At 40.2% G+C, this 19,543-nt stretch overlaps 1 protein-coding gene across 4 annotated transcripts in view; it reads left to right on the top strand.

Annotated features, from left to right (window-relative positions):
- The first annotated feature begins 1,466 nt into the window (after positions 1–1,466).
- Positions 1,467–19,543, top strand: part of dlgap1a (discs, large (Drosophila) homolog-associated protein 1a) — a 187,331-nt gene continuing 169,254 nt past the window's right edge. For all 4 annotated transcript variants that reach the window (XM_070974236.1, XM_070974234.1, XM_070974235.1 and 1 more), the window contains exon 1: positions 1,467–1,633. The gene's annotated coding sequence lies outside the window, so the exon portion shown is untranslated. The remainder of the gene's footprint in view (positions 1,634–19,543) is intronic.

Here is a 19,543-nt window from a genome sequence, read left to right as displayed (position 1 = left end):
CCCATTTAAATTAAACCATGGTCAATAATCTGGGCGGCACAGACTTGGTCATACTGTAGATCCATCCATCTATTTTCTATACCGACTATCCCTTTTCGGGGGCTGGAGCCTATCCCAGCTGTCAACAGGCGAGAGGCAGGGTACACCCTGAGCTGGTCGCCGGTCAATTGCAGGGCAACATATACACACAGACAACCATTCACACTCACACTCATACCTAAGGAAAATTTAGAGTCACCAATTAACCTAATGAGCATGTTTTTGGTCTGTGGGAGGAAGCCGGAGTGCCCAGAGAGAACCCACGCATGCACGGGAAGAACATGCAAACTTCACACAGAACGGCCCGACCCGGGAATCGAACCGGCAACCTTGTTGCTGTGAGGCACGCACACTACCTGCGCCACCGTGCAGCCCATCTTTAATAATTTCATAAATAATTTCACAAAGCCTTTTGTCATTGATGTATTATTCATATGATTAATATTTTGCAATACCTTCATTACCATGATAAATGTTTTAGCATATTGAAATTACTTTACTGTGGCAGTGATAACATGCAGGTAGAGGGCTACACATGTACTCATAGATCCAGATCTACATCCAGTTACATCCAGTAACTATAACTTACCTTGGATTAGTTTGATCGAAATATCCCCACAACAACAACAGCTGGAGAACTCTGAGGTTATATATGTGCACTGATTACTTTACTTTGGACTGCTTTGAGGGCCAACACAAAGCAGGACTTGCTGCAAAACTGAAGATTAAGGATGGATCCAGACACATTTCAAACCTAGAACCTGCCATTTTTATGTTGACTGACTTATTTTTGGCCTGTTGAATTTGCTGTTAGCACATTCCATGGGTAATTTAGCTAGTTATAGATGTGCAACTGTTATTTATGAGTTGCTTTCTCTGTCGTCTTATCCAGACACATTTCATACTGGAACCCACACATGCACCGGAAGAACATGCAAACTTCACACGGAAAGGCCCTGCCCGACCTGGGGATTGAACCGGCAACCTTCTTCTCACACCTTCCTGTGAGGCATGTGCGCTACCTGCTGCATCACGGTGCCGCCCAGTGGTCATACTGTAGATCATTTACAATAACCTTGTGTAACCACACTTCTCTTGTTGAAGGCTACACATGCTGTTGGGTGCATTTTTACTTCAAAATCTGCACTTGGTATCAACATGTTATCCCACATGAAACAGATCTGATACCTACCTGCCTGGAAGGTGACCTGACGGCATGAAAGAAGTTTAATCTTTTATATTCGGCCTAAGTAAATTCCCTTTTTCAGCACACAGAAAAAGAAGTACAATAAGAACTTCTATTTGTCAGTAATTCAATTCCATACATTATTTTTGCCTTTATGTCACGAGAAACGTTTGTGTGCTTTTATTTTTTAGATTTTCTTTCCGGTGTCGTTCTGACTCACTGTGGTTAACTTGCCGCAGATGACGGACCGCAGGCTTGCGCCACTTGATGCCCCCACGTTCACAATCACTCATGCACACACATTCCAGCAGTGATTCAATCGTGATCGGCTTGCCTCCAGAAACGGACGTGCTTGTGGATGTAGCAGCCGGTGCCTCCGTGCAGTGATGGTGTGAGGAGCTGCTACAGGTAAGCTGCTTTCAGCCGTATTCTGATAGATTCAGGTGGGGGAGCGTGACGGACTGAGGATTCAACAGCTTATCGGTGCCACCGCTGCTTCTGGACCAATAATGACTGACACCGGTAACAAGGACCGCCGGTGACCAAGCGTTCCTTTGAATCGGTGCGGTTCATCTGGTTACAGCCGTCATTAACGGCCGCGTGCGGCTCATTCATTCCGCTTTCAGCTGCATTAATGGAAGCTTCAGCAGCAGCCCTGGTACGTGCCATTCTCGCGCGTGGGGAGACTGTCGCCTGGCTGATTTAACAATCCATCTGTAAATGTCACGTCATGTCCCGTAAAATATGGCGACAAATCTATACAAGTGAAAGTTTCTGAATTGACTGACAGCTCGCTGTCGCCCCGCTAGCAAACGTTTTAGTGGAGAAAACAGTGTGGTCTCAGCTGTGGTCTGGTGTATGTAATTGTGAGGGTTTCTTGACGGAGGTCTTGAATAATCACTTCAGATACAGGGTTTTTGGTCAGTAGCATTAGATTCACATCGTAAATGAGCAGAAATATGATGTGACATTCGCTCCATGTCATACAGACACCACAACGGTCCCCCAGCACATGAAGGTGCTGTCTGCTGGGATGTGCATTATGCAGACTCCAGCACAGCTGGATGGAGGGTTGCTATGGAGGAAAGACTGAAGCTTATACGGTTGCTATAGTACCTGATGCTTAGCCTAGCCCCAGATGAAGCAGAAAAGGCTCCTGTGATGGCAGAAGTGCTGTGTGATGCAGTCATTGGCAGAGGGGTTGAGCACTCTGGATCTTCCGCCTCACTGAGAAGTTGTGAGCTCAGAGGACTCGCGTCAGTTGTCGCCTGGGGTTGAGGATGAGAGGACAAGCAGATCCCAGCGTGTTTCTAATTCAAGAACACCAACTGGTAATGATAACAGTGTGGGTAGAGTGTCAGCTCGGGAATAAGAACTTTTTAGTAATATTTTCACGCTCATGGCAAGCTGAACAACTAATATATAATCCATTTAGTTTTTTTCTCACAGAGTGGAACAGAGTGTCCCGTGTAATGCCCTATGTCTTCTCTGTCTATGCATTCAGCATGATACGAGTGCTTTATTGCTTGCCATTGTGAATTACTGTGTGGTGCTTAATAAAGTGAAATTCATTTGTAGTAAAATGACTGCACAGGGCCACTCCAGACAGGAAACAAGGACATACCACCTATAAAGACGCAAAAAAAAAAGAACACACCTGTATAAGTAGTTCCAAAGAAAACTGCCACAGTGAGGTCTGTGGATTAGTAAGACATTTCCTCCTGAAAGCAAGTTGCTCTTGAGTTTTTAAGTGTCTTTTGACAATGACAATGACTCATTTGACAGAAATTTAATCACATCAAATTTTAGAATTTTGCAATCACTCTGTAATCAAGCAGATAAACCAGTCTATGGTTCTGGCCTCTCAAATATGAGGATTGCTGCTTTCCTCTTTTATATCAGTGTAAAATGTGCAGGCTCTGGGAAATTAATGGCCATTCTTCACTACTTTTCGCCATAGACACTGAGATCATTTTTATAGATGCTGAGATTTACAAACAATCCAAAAAATGATCAACAGATTAATTAGTTGGTTGAAGCCCTCATTTCTGCAGTCACACAGCCAAAATACTGTTTAGATTGATTGTATTGTGGTGCAAGCAGTAATCTCAAAACCTCATTACATAAAACCAAAGTCATCCAAGGAGTAATTGAAAAAGATGTGTCTTGGGTGAACTGGCCATTTTAAGATATGGTTAAAGTTAACTTACTAGGATAACATTTATGGTAAGGCAAAGATTGTTGTCATAGTGAAAGGACACCAACAGCAAGTGCCAGTCAGAGATGGAATGCAAACCCAGATCTCCTGCGTCAGACGTTAAAGCTTCATGTTGAATTGTTCATTTCAAAACCTCAACAGTGGAAGATGTCACCTTGAGATTTTGGAAATATGCTACTTTTGATTTTTTCTTATAGAAAAAATAATTCATTGGTCAAATAAAAAAATATATAACAGATGAATCAGTAATGGAAATAATCATCAGTTGCAGCCCTATGGAATTCATGGAAAAGATCTTCCCCCCACAGCACTGATGATTTCAATTCCTTGCAGCAAGCTGGGCCAGATGCTTGTGCTAACTCAGCAGTGTTTGTGGATGGGAAGCCTGTGAGGGATCACGTTCCTCAAAGTGCATTTCAGACTAGCACTGCTAGGTTGGGTATTTGTCCGGTGGCGGCATATTTGGGGCAGAAAACTGGAAGCCCTGTGCAAAATATTCTGTGTAGCTTCATCCAAAGTTAAACAGTGTCTTTACTTATACATTGACTTCCACAATTCATACATTCATTCACATTCATTCATTCAAGTGATCTTAACTCCATGGGGCTCTATTTTCGTCCCCGCCGTTGGTGGGGCGTAGGGTGCACACCCCGCACAGAGGCATTTTCGTGCAGCGCGGGCAGGCGCGCAATGCACTTGGTATTTTGGTAAACCGAGGCGCACAGAGGTACGCCAGGATGGATGTTGCGGCGCAGTTGGGGGAGGTGTCGGCATAATCAGCCGGTGGATTTGGATTTTCGGTCCACGCCGGCAGTGTAAAAGTGCGCTGAAAGCTTGCCACTCCAGACCTGGTCAGCTCTGTGTGCCAGCGGTGCATTGCTGGGCAAGTGGATTTTCGTAAACTGGCGCAGTCATGTGCTCATGTCACCAACACCTCACAGTCAGGTTTCCACAGTGTCTGGCATTTCACTGTGATCAATAATTAGCAATAGCCACAATTCAATACAACTATCTGACTCAGCACATACAGTCAGACCTAAATTTATATATTTTGATCAGTATCTCATCTGACCACATCGAAAGCGCGTTCGGCACGCATAATGGTCACTCAACCTGACCGAATGTACACAGGTGAACCAGGGATGTCTGGTGATCTGTGACTCAAATCGCCTGGTGACAAACGTGTATGTCACTTTCCCCGGGTCGGCACATGACTCGTTCATCCTGGCGAATTCTAGCATCCCTACAGTCTTTCAGGGGGACACCCCTCTACATGGGTGGTGAAAACGGCTATCCAATGAAAACGTGGTTGATGACGCCATATATCACACCGTCAATAAGACGGCAGCGTGGTTTTAATGGTGTTTTCAGCAGTGCTCGGTCAGTCATCGAAGGCACATTTGGTGTTCTCAAAATGCGTTTTAGATGTCTGGACCGGACAGGTGGTTCATTAACATACAGCCCTTAGAGTGTCTGTGCATTCTTTGTGGCATGTTGCGTTTTACACAACATGGCTGTACGACGTGGATGTCACTATGAACTCACGGAGGACACATTAAGGGACTTAAGACGGAGAGAGGCTGAACTGCATGTGCCATGTCAACTGGGAGAGCAGCAGAGCGCAGCATTGTCATTAAGCGAGTATTTGTGGTTACATCAGTTCAAAAAAGGGGGCGGCATGGTGGTGCAGCAGGTAGTGCGCGTGCTTCACAGCAAGGTGGTCGCCTGTTCGATCCCCGGGTCGGGCGGGGCCTTTCTGTGTGAAGCTTGCATGTTTTTCCAGTGCATGCGTGGGTTCTCTCTGGGCACTCCGGCTTCCTCCCACAGACCAAAAACATGCTCATTAGGTTAATTGGTGACTTTAAAATTGCCCCTAGGTGTGAGTGTGAGTGTGAATGGTTGTTTGTCTTGTGTGTTGCCCTGCGATCGACTGGCGACTGGTCCAGGGTGTACCCCACCTCTCGCCCGTTGACAGCTGGGATAGGCTGCAGCCCCCCCGCAACCCCGAAAAGAGATAGTCAGTATAGAAAATGAATGGATGGATGGATCAGTTCAAAAAACATCTGATGATCAATAATTTTCCACACTAAACAGATAGACAGTATTGAAATAAATTTCGTGAGGCCGTAGATATGGCCACTGCGAGCCTGGACCTCCCGGACCAGAACGTCAGTCCTGGTCCCTCCTGGGAGAAGTTTGGGCGTTGGACACTTTCCTGCATGATCTCAGTCTTCCTTGAAACTTGCCATGCGCCTCGCCAGCGCCTCAGCCCTGCATGAAAACTGAATTGCTTCAATACTAACGAGGAGCTCTGTCATTTGGTACCAAATGTCAATACCAAAAGGAGTAAATCTCATCAGATTTTATGAGACACTAAACATGCAGCATGCTTGTACCAGGATCTAATAATGCTGGTGATTGGCTGTCTAAAATTATATGTTGTAGAGGCATGTAGGAAAAGGAGATGTGCATCACTGTTTTTCTTTCTTTCTTCTTCTTTTTTTTTTTTTTTTACTGCGAGCTGCTTATCTCCATGGATAACTTTGTGCTATTATTTAGCGAGCCAGTGCAGCTTCACCACATTGTCCAACAGGATGGAAGCTGCAGCACATCCTCTCCTTGCCACTCCAGGGATGGGTAACCTGAAGTGGAGACAGAGGGGAGAGCATTTCTGCTGGCAAACATGGTGTTGCTTACAGATGACAGTTATTTATAGTTGCATAAAGTCCAATGCTGTACTGATATTCCATCAGTTTCCTTATTTATTTGTGTCGAGTATTGGAACAGCATTCTTCTTTGTAAAGAGTACCATAATGAATAATGTAATTTTATTTTATGCAATTGGTATTGAAAAAGTATCATTTAAAAACCAGCATTGAATTCAAGATACTAGTACCAGGATCAAACATTTTTAAGCAATACCCAGCCCTAGTTCTCATCTTCATCTTCTTCATTATTCTGTTACTGCAAGTTGACCTCCTTGATCATATGCCTCCATAACATGCCTCCAACTATATTAGGTTTTAGTTCCACATGGAAGCTTGTACGTGTGAGAGAAACAGAGCAAAAGGAATTGCAGGTTAATGGGGGATATGATCCGGGTCTAAGTACAATGTAAGTACTGTTATATTTTTGTTAGAGCACCACCATGAGCTTTCTTTTCCCCATACACTCATCCCTCTCTTTTGCTCTCTCACTCTCTCTCACACACACATATTATCCTTGTGAGGACACTCTGATATAATTAAACAACTAAATGCTTAGCTAAATCTAATGCTAATCTAACCCTTAAACTAAATCTTTACCCTCAAAAAGCCCTTTTAAGATGTGTCCCAAAGTGACAACCTGCCAAAATTCCTGTCAAATAAGCCTAAAATGCCCATCCAGTGCATACCCAGAGTAAACTACAATTTGGAGTACATGCATGCATTTGGAGTACATGCATGGTTTTGGTCTCTTTTGAAATGTAACACTGGGGATGTTTTTCTCCAGGGGTCAGAATCATTGTAAAGTGCCACTGGCTTTGAGTAACAAAAGTTTGAAGACACTGAAGAAGGTCCACATGTATGTTTATTTGCAAATAGATGCCTGCAGATGACTACATGTGTTCCTTATTACCCAAAAAACACAATGGTACCACAACAGGAAGCCTAACACTACTTCAATTTCAATAAAAACTGAGAACAAGAATTAGAAAAATTAATATTTTACATATGTTTTTCCAAGGCGTTCTCTAAAAAAAGGGGGTGAAAAAAAGCCCATTTACTATATTTATCTTGATAAATATGTAGATTTATACTCAAGCAATCTATATTTAGGCCATCATAATCCTGTTTTTGGCATCTACACTTACATTTATATATATTCAACCCCTTTACTATATTTATCATTTCAAACCATGTGTAATATCCATATTTGCACTGAATACCTTGAATACCTGAATACCCACTGAAACAGCTTACCCTTGTTTTGGAAATTTTATTGGCTGTACAAAGTGCCAGTCATCTGCACAATCTGCTTCAATTGACTCAATCTTAACACGAAAGAAGAGAACAAGGCACTGCTGTACAATCAAGGCTCTCTCGTTGGCTATTGGCTATGACATGGAAAATCCTAACTGGTCGAAGTGAGGTGTCGATTGAAAAGTCTGAGTGCAGTGAGCATTTTGTTTTTGTAAGAGTGCTGTTGATTGGTGGATTATGATGAGACTTGATGTGCAAGTTGCCTCAATTTTCTAATCAGTTATTTGTTATATGTTGATGTTGATGATACCTGCTGTTGTGATTGTATTTTGAAATGGATGAATCTCATGAATCTTAGCTTTCCAACAATGTATGGCATGAATACAAACTTAAAAGTAGCATTTGTGTAAATAGATGGGTGGACCACTGAACACTCACTCTGAGTTTGCAAGGAGCTCATCAGTAGCAACATACTTTATAAACTAGAAAATAGTGCTCTGCGTTATGGACAAAAATTTATATCCTGATATAGGTAATTTTATATCCCAATAACGATATATATCCCGATATAGTATTTTACTTAAAATGATATATACACACACATGAAATGAATGCCAATTCCTCTGATCTTTTCTCCTTTTATTTATAAAACACATATTTTATATAAAAAGGGACAAGACAATTAAAAAACAATAAAGTCTTTTTAGTGCCAGAGTCCTTCTTTTTGTTACCACTCTCTGTTTTGTTACTAGACAATTAAAAACAATTAAAAATAAAATAAATAAAACACAAATATCAAGTGGACAAATACCATTCAAAGATATCTGGTAGTGCAATCAGTTTCATTACTTCGTGGTTTAACTTTAGTATTTTGTCGGATTCTAACGCTGTCTCTGTACTGTTCTTCATGCCTTTAAGTGATAGAAAAGACTAGACGTGTTCGAGTTGCTAGTGACGACTTGTTGGCGGCATGTTTTGCAGATTACCGTTTTTTGGTCAGTGTCTGCCTTTTTAAATCCAAATCAGTGCCAAACAATGGAGTTTCTATTCCCTCTTTTCGGCATCAATTCCTCTTTGGGTTCTGTTGGTTCAATGTCCACTGTGCTCTCCATCTCTGCTACGTTGTTTACGTCCATGCTCCCACTGGCTCTCGCACGCATGGCTGAAAACGTTAGCAGTGCCGTAACGGAGTTCTTGCAGGTGACGTAAACTGCTACCGCAAAGCAGTAGCGTTGCTACAGTTACATTAGCCGAGCTAATCACAGCCCGCACGTTAAAATTACGATATAAACAATAGAGGATTATATGGTACGGTAGACATTTTTCTGTCGCACTACGACATATATCGTAATATCGCACAGCACTACTACAAAATAATGTACATAAGCAGAGGCAAATGCTAAGACAGCACCTCCTCCTGGCTCCTCTCACTTGCAGTTGCCTGCTCAGCTCAGCTGCCTCCTCCACCACAGTAGCTAACATTACCAAGGCCATCTTTGAATTTAATAGTTGTTTTACCTACATTCAGAATTATTCTTCAATCAACCACCATTTTTTTTTACCCCTTTTCTTAATATGCTTTAAAATAATACTGAAAAACATTACATTGAGTGAAAGAGGTAAAATTGATTTACATTTGTGCTAAAAAAAAAAAAAAAATCATTCAGTGGTAGCTCAGACTGGAAATGTGATGCAGAGAACACAGTGTACTTCAGTGTGAACACTCTGCTGGTAATGGCATACTTAATAATTCATTTAGAAGGCAGTATGTGGTCCATACTGATTGTGTATGTAGCGGGCAGTGCCTTAGTATGCAATTTCAAACACAGCATCAGACTCGAGGATGAACTGATTGGATTCATGTCCGTCCCATTCTCGTGCAGGAACGTCTTGGGGGAATATCATCATGTTTGGCAAAAATGGTCATGTGGACTAAAGGATGAACTGATTAGATTTTGGTGTTTTGTGACCACACAAAACATACATTTGGCCATAACTCAAGAATACACTAATTATGACAAGAATTAAGGATAAAATCATGAAGGGATGGCATTTTATATCCAAAAGGTCAAAGGTCACCTTCACTGTGACAGCATAGTGTTCTGCAAAAACACTTTTCTGTCCATTATTCAACGCCATAACTCAGAAACTCAAGGGGAGATTGGGACCATATTTGACATTTGGTCAGACACTGAATTAGTGACACTAATCTTGGATGTCCACCTTCAAACTGTGCTCATTGTGTAGATCTTCTGTGCTGCTGTGTTGAAGATGTGTGTGAAAAATCCACTTTTTGGAATTTGTAGCTTCCTTTCAGCAACATCCATACTTGAAGCATTGTAGTTCACCACAAGCTCATTGGTTTTGCTGATATTGAGCTTCAGGTGATTGTTGTTGCACAGTGTGAAGAAACTCTCTATCAGTCCTCTGTACTCTGTAAAAACAGTCTTCCATTTTGCTAAAAAATACACTTAATACAGTTAATTGAATTCCTTTGTAGCAGAACTGGCCTCTAACTGACCTTCTCTTACCCTCTCTGCAATACTCCAGAGAAATGGAGTTGTAAACCAGTCTAACTGGTTGAGTTATAGACCACCTGGTTTGCTTACAAGGAAAGTGTTAATTTCTGAGACAAGATGTCTGGCCAAGAGGAACCTCCTCCATGTTTTCTTTTTGGGGAAGCCAGAGACACCTCAACATCAAAGGTTGCCTTCTCCTCACCATGTTTCTCATGGCAACGCTAATTCTCTCCTGATAGCCCCATGAGAGATCAGGACAATAAAACTGTCTGAATGAATAGTGCCAGGCTCCAGAGGAACCTCCAAAAACCAGATAATGCTGATGGGTTGTAAATTGGACATTCCTGAAGCAACTGGTGGTGTATGCTTGTGTGCTTTTTTCTCAATACTCCAGGATAACCAAACTTCTATGTTGAACTTAACTTTTAATGTTTTCACCTTACAGGACTCATTGTACGCATAATATTGGTGTTTTCCCAGTATCTCTAACCTGAAGTATGACAAAGTTGTGATTTTAACTGTTTTATAAAGTTTGTCTGAATTTTTACCATAGAACCATACTGCCATTTGGGGTTCATAACAATATGTTTGACATGATGCATTTCTTAACAAGTAACCGTAATAGTGATAATCATCTTGGGCAAATATAGTCTGCCTCTCTTTATTTCTTTATTTTGTGTTAGTTATACCTTGAGTCATCATACATATTAGGATGAAACTGTTACCATGATTATCTTTAATGTTGTCACCCAATCATAGGAATTGCCTAATGCATGTTGTGAACAATGTTGAAATGTCATTGAAAATCGGCCATTGAACATATATGTGATTGACCATAGTGAGAAGCAGATGAGCCCCTCGTATGAATCATTAATTAATTCCAGCTCCATGAGGCGAGATTACATTGCGCGTCACAAACCGTCTCACGTGTGTGACGGCCTGCCTATTAGACACGCCCTGCAGCGAGATTTAAATGTCTGCAGCCGCAGCATGAATTCAGTGCGCGTTACTCAGTCTTGTCTTAAGTTATGTTTAGTTTTGTTTTAGTTTTGTTTGTTACTTCTTAGTTGTCTTAGTCTTGTACAGTCGTTTTGCTCTTTAAGTTTTTCCCGTCTTCGAGCTACTCAAAAGCCATACCGAGTAGCGTGATTTACTTTTCAGAAGATGTGTTTCTATAGTTTTGCCGTAAACTTTCATTTTTCTAAGTCACCCGTTTTTGTTTTAGTATCTGTAAATTTTAGTCAAATAATAATAATTTTGTAGACCCTTTTCGACCATCCATCGAAGAGACTATCAATTTTGTTACTATCAGTCTAAAATAATCCTTCACGGACTCAACTGAACCAAAACCCTGCAGCCAGCTGTTGATCCTTGGTCTGGGTTAACAACCATCCGGAGCCGTCCCTTATCTGTAACCGACACCGTAGAACCCAGTTCGAGAGACATCACCATCCAACATCAGCTCTTCACCTTGGTGTGCCTGGGCCTTCCACCGGACCACCGAGCAGATCGAGCCACGGACGAGCACCTGGGCATCTTCGAGTTAGTTCGGAGCAGAACTCACCGGGACGCCATCAATCCAGTAGGCATGCTCAGCGGGTTTGAATAAGAGTTGGTCCGTGAGGTTAAGATACTGCTAATTTATCCAAATTCTCTCAACTGCCCGTTTAATCCCTTAACTTTACGTTCGCGTCCCTATTATCCCCTTACAACTACTTCTCACTATCACCAAACTTGTTTGCCATTGCGTTGCCATAAGTCTCTTTTGTGTTCTGTCATATCACCTCATATCTTCTGTTGTACTATTCATGATATATCATTCATTATCCATAATTCTGCTTAATAAATGAGATTTTGATTTAAGTCCTGGTTAAACGGTGTCCTTTTGAGCTGAATATATACGATCCCTGTATCCAGAGTTTACACTTCAGATTATCAGACTGGTTTACCGTTAGTTCATTCGTATTTTATCAGCGTTATAGCAGTTAATTTCTGCAGTCCTTCTGAGCTGAGGAAGGTGGTGCCCCGTCCTCTTATCAACGTATGCAACATCAAATTAAGGTAGTTTCCCCTACACCTTTAAAGTCTTGAGTACATATATGAGTCTGGACTGACTGCTTTGCAGAGCCATACAACCGTGAGGCTGTAATTCCAGTAAATCTTGTCATCTCTTTACCTTTAAATAAATGTGTTTTAATATAAATGCTGTATAAATTAAAAGTAAGTGTTTATTTAATGTTGCACAACAGTGAATGCAACCAACTTCTACTACTCAGAGTCCCAAACCCTTCAACCTTCACTCGCTATTTATGTGGTGATTTTGGTTGTTAATGTTAATTTAATTATTGATCAGATTTCCAAATTGACAGTTAAATATATTTGATGAGACTTGGTGAATTTAATGCAAGTTAGATTCTAGTGTATAATATAAAAAAAATGTTCTATTTAAGTAATTTAAAGTGGCATTAAGAAATAAGATGTATCATAATTAAAAAATACTTTTTGAAATAAAATGTCCATACTGAAACAAAATTATATCCAGTAAAATTCAATTCTAAGAAAATAAATTCCAAAAACAACAGTTCATAATAATGAGCTGATCTTTAATAATTTCCATCCATCCATCTATGCCGCGTATCCCTTTTGGGGTGCTGGAGCCTATCCCACTGTCGCTTGTCGATCACAGGGCAAAAACAAACAACCATTCACACACACACTTACACCTAGGTGCAATTTTACAGTCACCAATTAACCTAATGAGCATGTTTTTGGTCTGTGGGAGGAAGCCGGAGTACCCAGAGAGAACCCACGCATGCACGGGAAGAACATGCAAACTTCACACAGAAAGGCCCAACCCGGGAATCGAACCGGCAACCTTGTTGCTGTGAGGCACGCACACTACCTGCGCCACCGTGCAGCCCATCTTTAATAATTTCATAAATAATTTCACAAAGCCTTTTGTCATTGATGTATTATTCATATGATTAATATTCTGCAATACCTTCATTACCATGATAAATGTTTTAGCATATTGAAATCCTTTACTGTGGCAGTGATAACATGCAGGTAGAGGGCTACACATGTACTCATAGATCCAGATCTACATCCAGTTACATCCAGTAACTATAACTTACCTTGGATTAGTTTGATCGAAATAGCCCCACAACAACAACAGCTGGAGAACTCTGAGGTTATATATGTGCACTGATTACTTTACTTTGGACTGCTTTGAGGGCCAACACAAAGCAGGACTTGCTGCAAAACTGAAGATTAAGGATGGATCCAGACACATTTCAAACCTAGAACCTGCCATTTTTATGTTGACTGACTTATTTTTGGCCTGTTGAATTTGCTGTTAGCACATTCCATGGGTAATTTAGCTAGTTATAGATGTGGGTAACTGTTATTTATGAGTTGCTTTCTCTGTCGTCTTATCAAGACACATTTCATACTGGAACGCAAGCTCAGCTAGTTTTGTTGTTACAGAAAAGCCCCCTCCACTGTGTGCCCCATCAGTATGTGTGTCTGTTCCTGCATGTATATAATGTAAATACATGCAAATGTACTTGCTAGAAATGCCACGTGGTACACTGACTATTGTTCTTATATGATATACTTTGGATTTTTTACCAAATAAATGCTGGTGAGATACCTACCCCTCGTCCAACTTTGAGAATGAATCACATTACATTTACTAATTAACCTACATTATAGAGGAGGCAACTCCTTCCAAAACACATGTAGGTCTATAACTTATTTTCATCTCTGTTGGGAGCCAATAAACATATACGTTTTTTTTTCATCATTTCATCTTAAAGTCTGTTCCCTTGCATTGTCAATAGAGTAAAAAGAGGTAGAATGATGTTTTAAGTGGAGTATTCCTTTCATTTTAGTAATGCCGTGAAATGATACCATCACAAATGAACAAACAAACAAAAAAAAACATACTATGATAAAAATTTTAGGTCATATTGCCCAGCTCTAGGGGCTGCCTGTCTTATCATGAAAGAAGATAGATGTGTCAGATAGGGAGACATTCCACTACCACTACTCACACTATGCTTTTAAAAGCAATTGAAGGAGAAAGTTTTGTGGAAAAAACTGTGCTATGTATAAACTCTTTCATTGATTTCATTGTTTTCTCAAGTGCAGTTTGAGAGAACAGTTCGTTTCTGACCTTCTTCAAACTATTTTGATACAGTAGATAGTTGATGAGTCATCTATGGTGTCAGAGTGAATTCCTGTTGGTACTTTCACAGCTTTTGGTTTTGATGTGCTGCCTAGACAACACATCTTGTGTGAACACAATGAGTGGCTTGACACTTAGAATATGATGTGACAAGTTCTTTCTGAACGGCCTGTTACTCCTCCACTGTTAGTTCCACTCCATGTGTGATGTTCATTGCACTCGTAGAATTATATAGAGATTGGATTTTTTTCTTTCAGGCTTGGAGTTTCCTTCATCCTATTTCATCTGTTTTTTCACCGATTAAAAGTCTGGGGGTGGATAGATATAAATTCAATTAATGGACAATACCTTATGCAGGGTTACTATGCATCAAGGGAAAGTTACAAAATTATGCATTATGCGAACCAGTGAAAAACAGCTGAACAATAACAACAAGAAACAAGGGAAATGCTCATGAAATACACTTTAAACATTTCCTTTCTGTGAATAAACATTCAAAAATTCTGCAACAACCACAAACTGAAAGGACTGCACAAGGTGAAGATAAAATTGTGGTTATTGAGTCAGACTGATTGGAATAGGTGACATTTAGTTATGTGGTAAAACACTCTGAATGGACCACAGTGTTGTGGTTTACATTGGAGCATCCCAGGTGGCCTACACTGTGTGAGACAGGTTGTTCATCCAGCAGAGCGGGACATAGTTAACTGGATGATTGGTGGGTAATGTGGTGGCTCAGTGGTTAACACTGTTGTCTCACAGCTAAAAGGTCCTGGGTTCATTTCCTGGCTTTGGTAGGGCCTTTCTGTATGGAATTTGCAAGTTCTCCCTGTGCTTGGGAGGTTCTAATCAAGGGGCTCTGGTTTCTACCACCATCAGAAATATTTATATTAAGTTAAATCTGTCAGTGCCCTCGACTAAGACAGTGGGTTACAGTTAGTATAGGATAATTCAGACATTTCAAACTTGAGTTGCTCTGTGTGTTAATGTTGACTTGTGAGATTGTGTGCTTTTGGGTAGGACAAAATTTGGTCCATTTTATTGTTATCTGCCAAATCCCATAATCATAGATTTGGCAAGTTGTAGTGATAATATTCCTGGGTCAGAGGTGTTGGGGACAGATCACAATTCCTTTTCCAAGCAAAAGCAGGAATTTTGTTGTTGCAAAATACATTTCATTCAAACTCAACAGAAACACAATAAAACTCCAAAACACAATTTCTTGGTTCATCTTTCTACTCTTTCAACAATAACTACCAACTGTGGTCAGTAAACCTTTCATAGAATCGGGAGAGAAGCAAGAGAGAGCAGACATCTGAGAAGAAATGGGGTAAAACAACTTGTGGAGCCAGAATATTTTCACATCTAACTTCAACAGATTTTCCCAATAGAAAAATGGCAATTACTATTAAAAAGTGACATGTAGTTGTGATGTAGCTTTCGTTTGTGACAGGTATCCAGTTAGTGGTCAGAGCTATTTTGTCTGCCTTGGCTACCTTGACTTGTAGCTCATCCTTCTTCTCCTCAAAGTGTATTTCAATACATTTAGCAACAGTTGCTTTTAATGGCATATTGGCATAATGTACTCAGGCTTGAGGTACTGAACTAGCTCTTTGAAACCTTCCCTCTACCTCACTCAGCTGGGTGGTGGCATTGTACCAGAGTGCATTGCACTTTGTTTCTTTATAATGCAACTATATGAAGCTAATTTACTGGTGTCAGAAGGATGACAGACGCAGTGTTGATGTAACACTGGCCTGGAATGAGTTAATTTTTAACCTCAAAGTTCATTTAACTGGCTGTGGTCATGTGGTCTTAACCATATTTCTATTGACAAAAAGAAATCTTGGTCCCCAGTAATGAAGTCACATTTAGCAAAGCAACGCTTTACTGTGTTCTGGAGGTTTAGTTAGAGTGGGAAGCAACATACAAAAAAAGTAGGTTCTAATGGTTATAACCACCAAATTTTCAATTAGGGGTACTTGGGGTGCTTGGAGGTCTGAACCGGAGAGGAACGGCTTGGACGCCGTGGCGAAGGAATACCAGACTGAGGGTATATATGGCCACAGGGTGAGACTTATCTACAAGAGCTCCACAACCAGAGCTCACAGTGGAAACAGGGTTCCCATGTGTCCTGGAAAACCTGGAGAACAGTTGACCAATCTTCCAGTCATGGAAAACATATCGAAAATGGGAGAAGTACAATATCCTGGAAAATCTTGTGTTGCCCTGGAAAATAATTTAAGCATTTTCCTATTTTCCTTTAGCTACTATGTGATATACTACAGCTCCCCCAAATGGATAACACTGCTATCTGAAAGGGCTAAGTTGCTCTTGGTTATGTCGTGAAAATGTGGCAAACCCTCTGGGTCATGTGACATGGTATCACATGTGGGTTGGATGACATCACAATTTAAGGGGCCGGAATTCTGAATAAGTCATGCTAACCTTCAAGTGTAAATTTTAGTCACTGCTGGCTGCTAACTGGTAGGTTATAGGTTTATAGATAACCGTTGCTTTCTTCATAACTTGATTCACACAGTTGAATAATGTTAAATTGGTTAGCATGTTTGGTTCATTTGCTAAAGTTGGTCTGCTTGCTAGCTTGTTTTTCAAGGGTTTAACATTAAAGTTTGTGATTCAACTAGGGCTGGGCGATATGGCTAAAAACTGTATCACGATATAAGTGTTTTATATCAGTCGATATCGATAATTATTGATATTTTTATGACCTATTTAAAATAAGGACCAAGAGAAAAATGCATTAAATTTAAACATTTTTATTTTAAATTTAACCTTCCTCTGATTATAATCCCCTCAGCTATCAAGGCAGAAAAGAAAGGAAATGTCAACACAACCATGGAAAACACTCAAATAATAAATGTAAAAAAAGTGTAAAAATGTAAACAGAGAAACCTGAGAACTTTTTTCTGCAGGTTTAGTGCAGGAAGTTCACAAACTGATTTACTTTCTGCTGAATAAAATGTTTTCAAATATGTTCAGTGTTTTGTAAACATAGCAGAAACTGAGGTAGACTTGACATCTGTAACATACAAAAATTAATTGATGACAGGTTAATGAGGGAAGAGCCCATGCAGCCTTGTTATTTTTTTTTTGCAGCCTTCTGAGTCAATTGTCCAATTACTTTTGGTCCCTTGAAAAAGAGGCGGCTACATATTAAAGAGCTGTAATTCCTAAACCCTTGCTCCAATTTGGATGTGAATACTCTCAAATTACAGCTGAGAGTCTGCACTTATTGAGTGCAGACTCTCTCCCTTAGACCATATTGATTATTGATTGATTGATTAATTGTATCCTGAATATGTTTTCGTTAACAGCTAAAATAACAAAACTTGTGTCACTGTCCAAATATTTTTGGGCCTAACTGTTTATTTTTATTGCAAGTGTGTTGCAAAAAAAGCATGTGTAACAGATTTTTCACCTTCTATTTCTCATCACACTCCTCTCAAATAATCAAACACAAGACGAGATGGCGCAACCAAAAAGATGATCAGCGATTACTCCCTACATTGCTCGATTACCTGAGAGCGAGTGCCTTTGTTCATGCAACCAACCTTGCTTCTCAAAAAAAATTATTGAATGTTTTATCGAACGCATTTTTTATTGATATTGATTACGTGTCTATCGTGAGACATATCATTATCGCTGTATCACCCAGCCCTAGATTTAACTCTGGCTATGGTCTCAAATGTGTGTTGGACATTGTTGAAAGAGGTGGATAATAATGAATGGGAAGCCAGGATGAATGAATGGGAGGTAAAATGACCCATAAGGTGGCATGAAATGTTTAACTTTTGTAGTGGTTGCTCACAGTGGGTGTGATTAGCCTCGTTAAAAACTCCACTTACTATTGCTAGTAAAGGGGCTAAAGTGTGGTGTGATGAAATGATAATAGTCAGTGGCAGTCAGTAATCTTACAAAAAACTTGTACATTTAGGTATGTAAACTTCAGTCTAGATCTGGAGGCAAACTTGTAGTCTACTGTAATAGGTATTGAGACTTTTCATGATTTGATGTTCAGGCAGCAGTTGTAATTCATAAGAAAAAAGGGATTCAGGTTATGAACTAGCAATAATATAATATTAATTTATTTTTTATTTTAACTTTTATTAGGAAGGAACAGCACAATGATCCATATTTTCGCTGATAATGATAAATGTTGTTTACATAGCAAGCAGAGAGCACAATGAATTCCAAAAGAAAGAAAATGAAATACAATGACAGAATTCTATTAAAAATAAAAAATAAAAAAAATAATAAAAAAACAATATTAAAACATCATCATAAAGCTAGTGACCACTCAAAGTGGTTTTACATGCATTCACCCACATTCACACACACACACACACACACATTTGTATGGCTCATTTGTACCTGCTCATTATGAGTGTTATCTATCCAACACACACTCACACACTGATGGCACAGTATCTGGGCCAATTTGGGGTTCAGTATCTCCTTCCAGCTAGCCACATGGTAAAAATCTATTTACCACTGTTCTTGAATTGCTCTTAAAGCCCATACCATCAAACAGTGAGGTGTTGCCTCTCTGTTCCTCTGTAGCCACCTCCCTCACCTCCCCTGTGCCACCCATGTCTTAGTTTAAGTGGGAATATTTCGGTGTACTGTGATAAATTAAACATAAGCTCTAGCTGTGTGGTCTTGCATTTTATATACCTGCCATACTGAAGATGGACTCTTCTGCCCTCTCTGCCCAGAGCCTCCCTGAGCTTTTCTGCTGCCTTGATCTCTGCTGCACTGGGCCATTCATCCCATTTTCCCCTGCTGTCTTGCATAAGGAGAGTTAAAGCTACAAAGCTTCATCCACACAATTCATGTAATTGCTGTGATGTTGGGTATTTTCAAACTTTCACATCTTTCCAGCTTTCCTCTCTGTCTCAGCAGCAGTAGGCGATCTGCTGCCAATCTAACTGGTGTGTGTGTGTGTGTGTGTGTGTGGGGGGGGGGGGGGGGGGGGGCTATGTATTACTCAGGTTGCGGGGACATAAATCTGTTTGCACAGTCACATTGTGGAGACTTACCTTAGTTGTAGTTACAAAATGCAGGTCCCAATAATGTAAATCAATTAAATAAAGGGTTATGTTTAGGCAAGTTAGTCTCCAGGAAATGAATGTAAGTCTGTGTAGTGTCCCCAAAAGTGTGGAGCAGAAAATTCACTTGTGAATGTACATAGAGGTCTTATTTGTTGACAATTGTCGTAATATAAATTTTTTATGATCTATTTGCTTGTTTTTTGACTTTGTCTGCCCACATACACAGTAAATACACAGCCCTGTGTAAGCGGCCAGTCACCAGTGTTTTTGATCATATTCACAAATATGATGTCTTTTTATTAATGTGTAAACCGTGAATAAATCAAAAGAAGGACTGGACATTTTCATTTCATAC

The sequence above is a fragment of the Chaetodon trifascialis genome, chromosome 11, assembly GCF_039877785.1.
Source record: "Chaetodon trifascialis isolate fChaTrf1 chromosome 11, fChaTrf1.hap1, whole genome shotgun sequence".
NCBI classification, from domain to species: domain Eukaryota; kingdom Metazoa; phylum Chordata; class Actinopteri; order Chaetodontiformes; family Chaetodontidae; genus Chaetodon; species Chaetodon trifascialis.
Note: the sequence above shows the minus strand (reverse complement) of the source record. Positions and strands in the feature narration are given on the sequence as shown.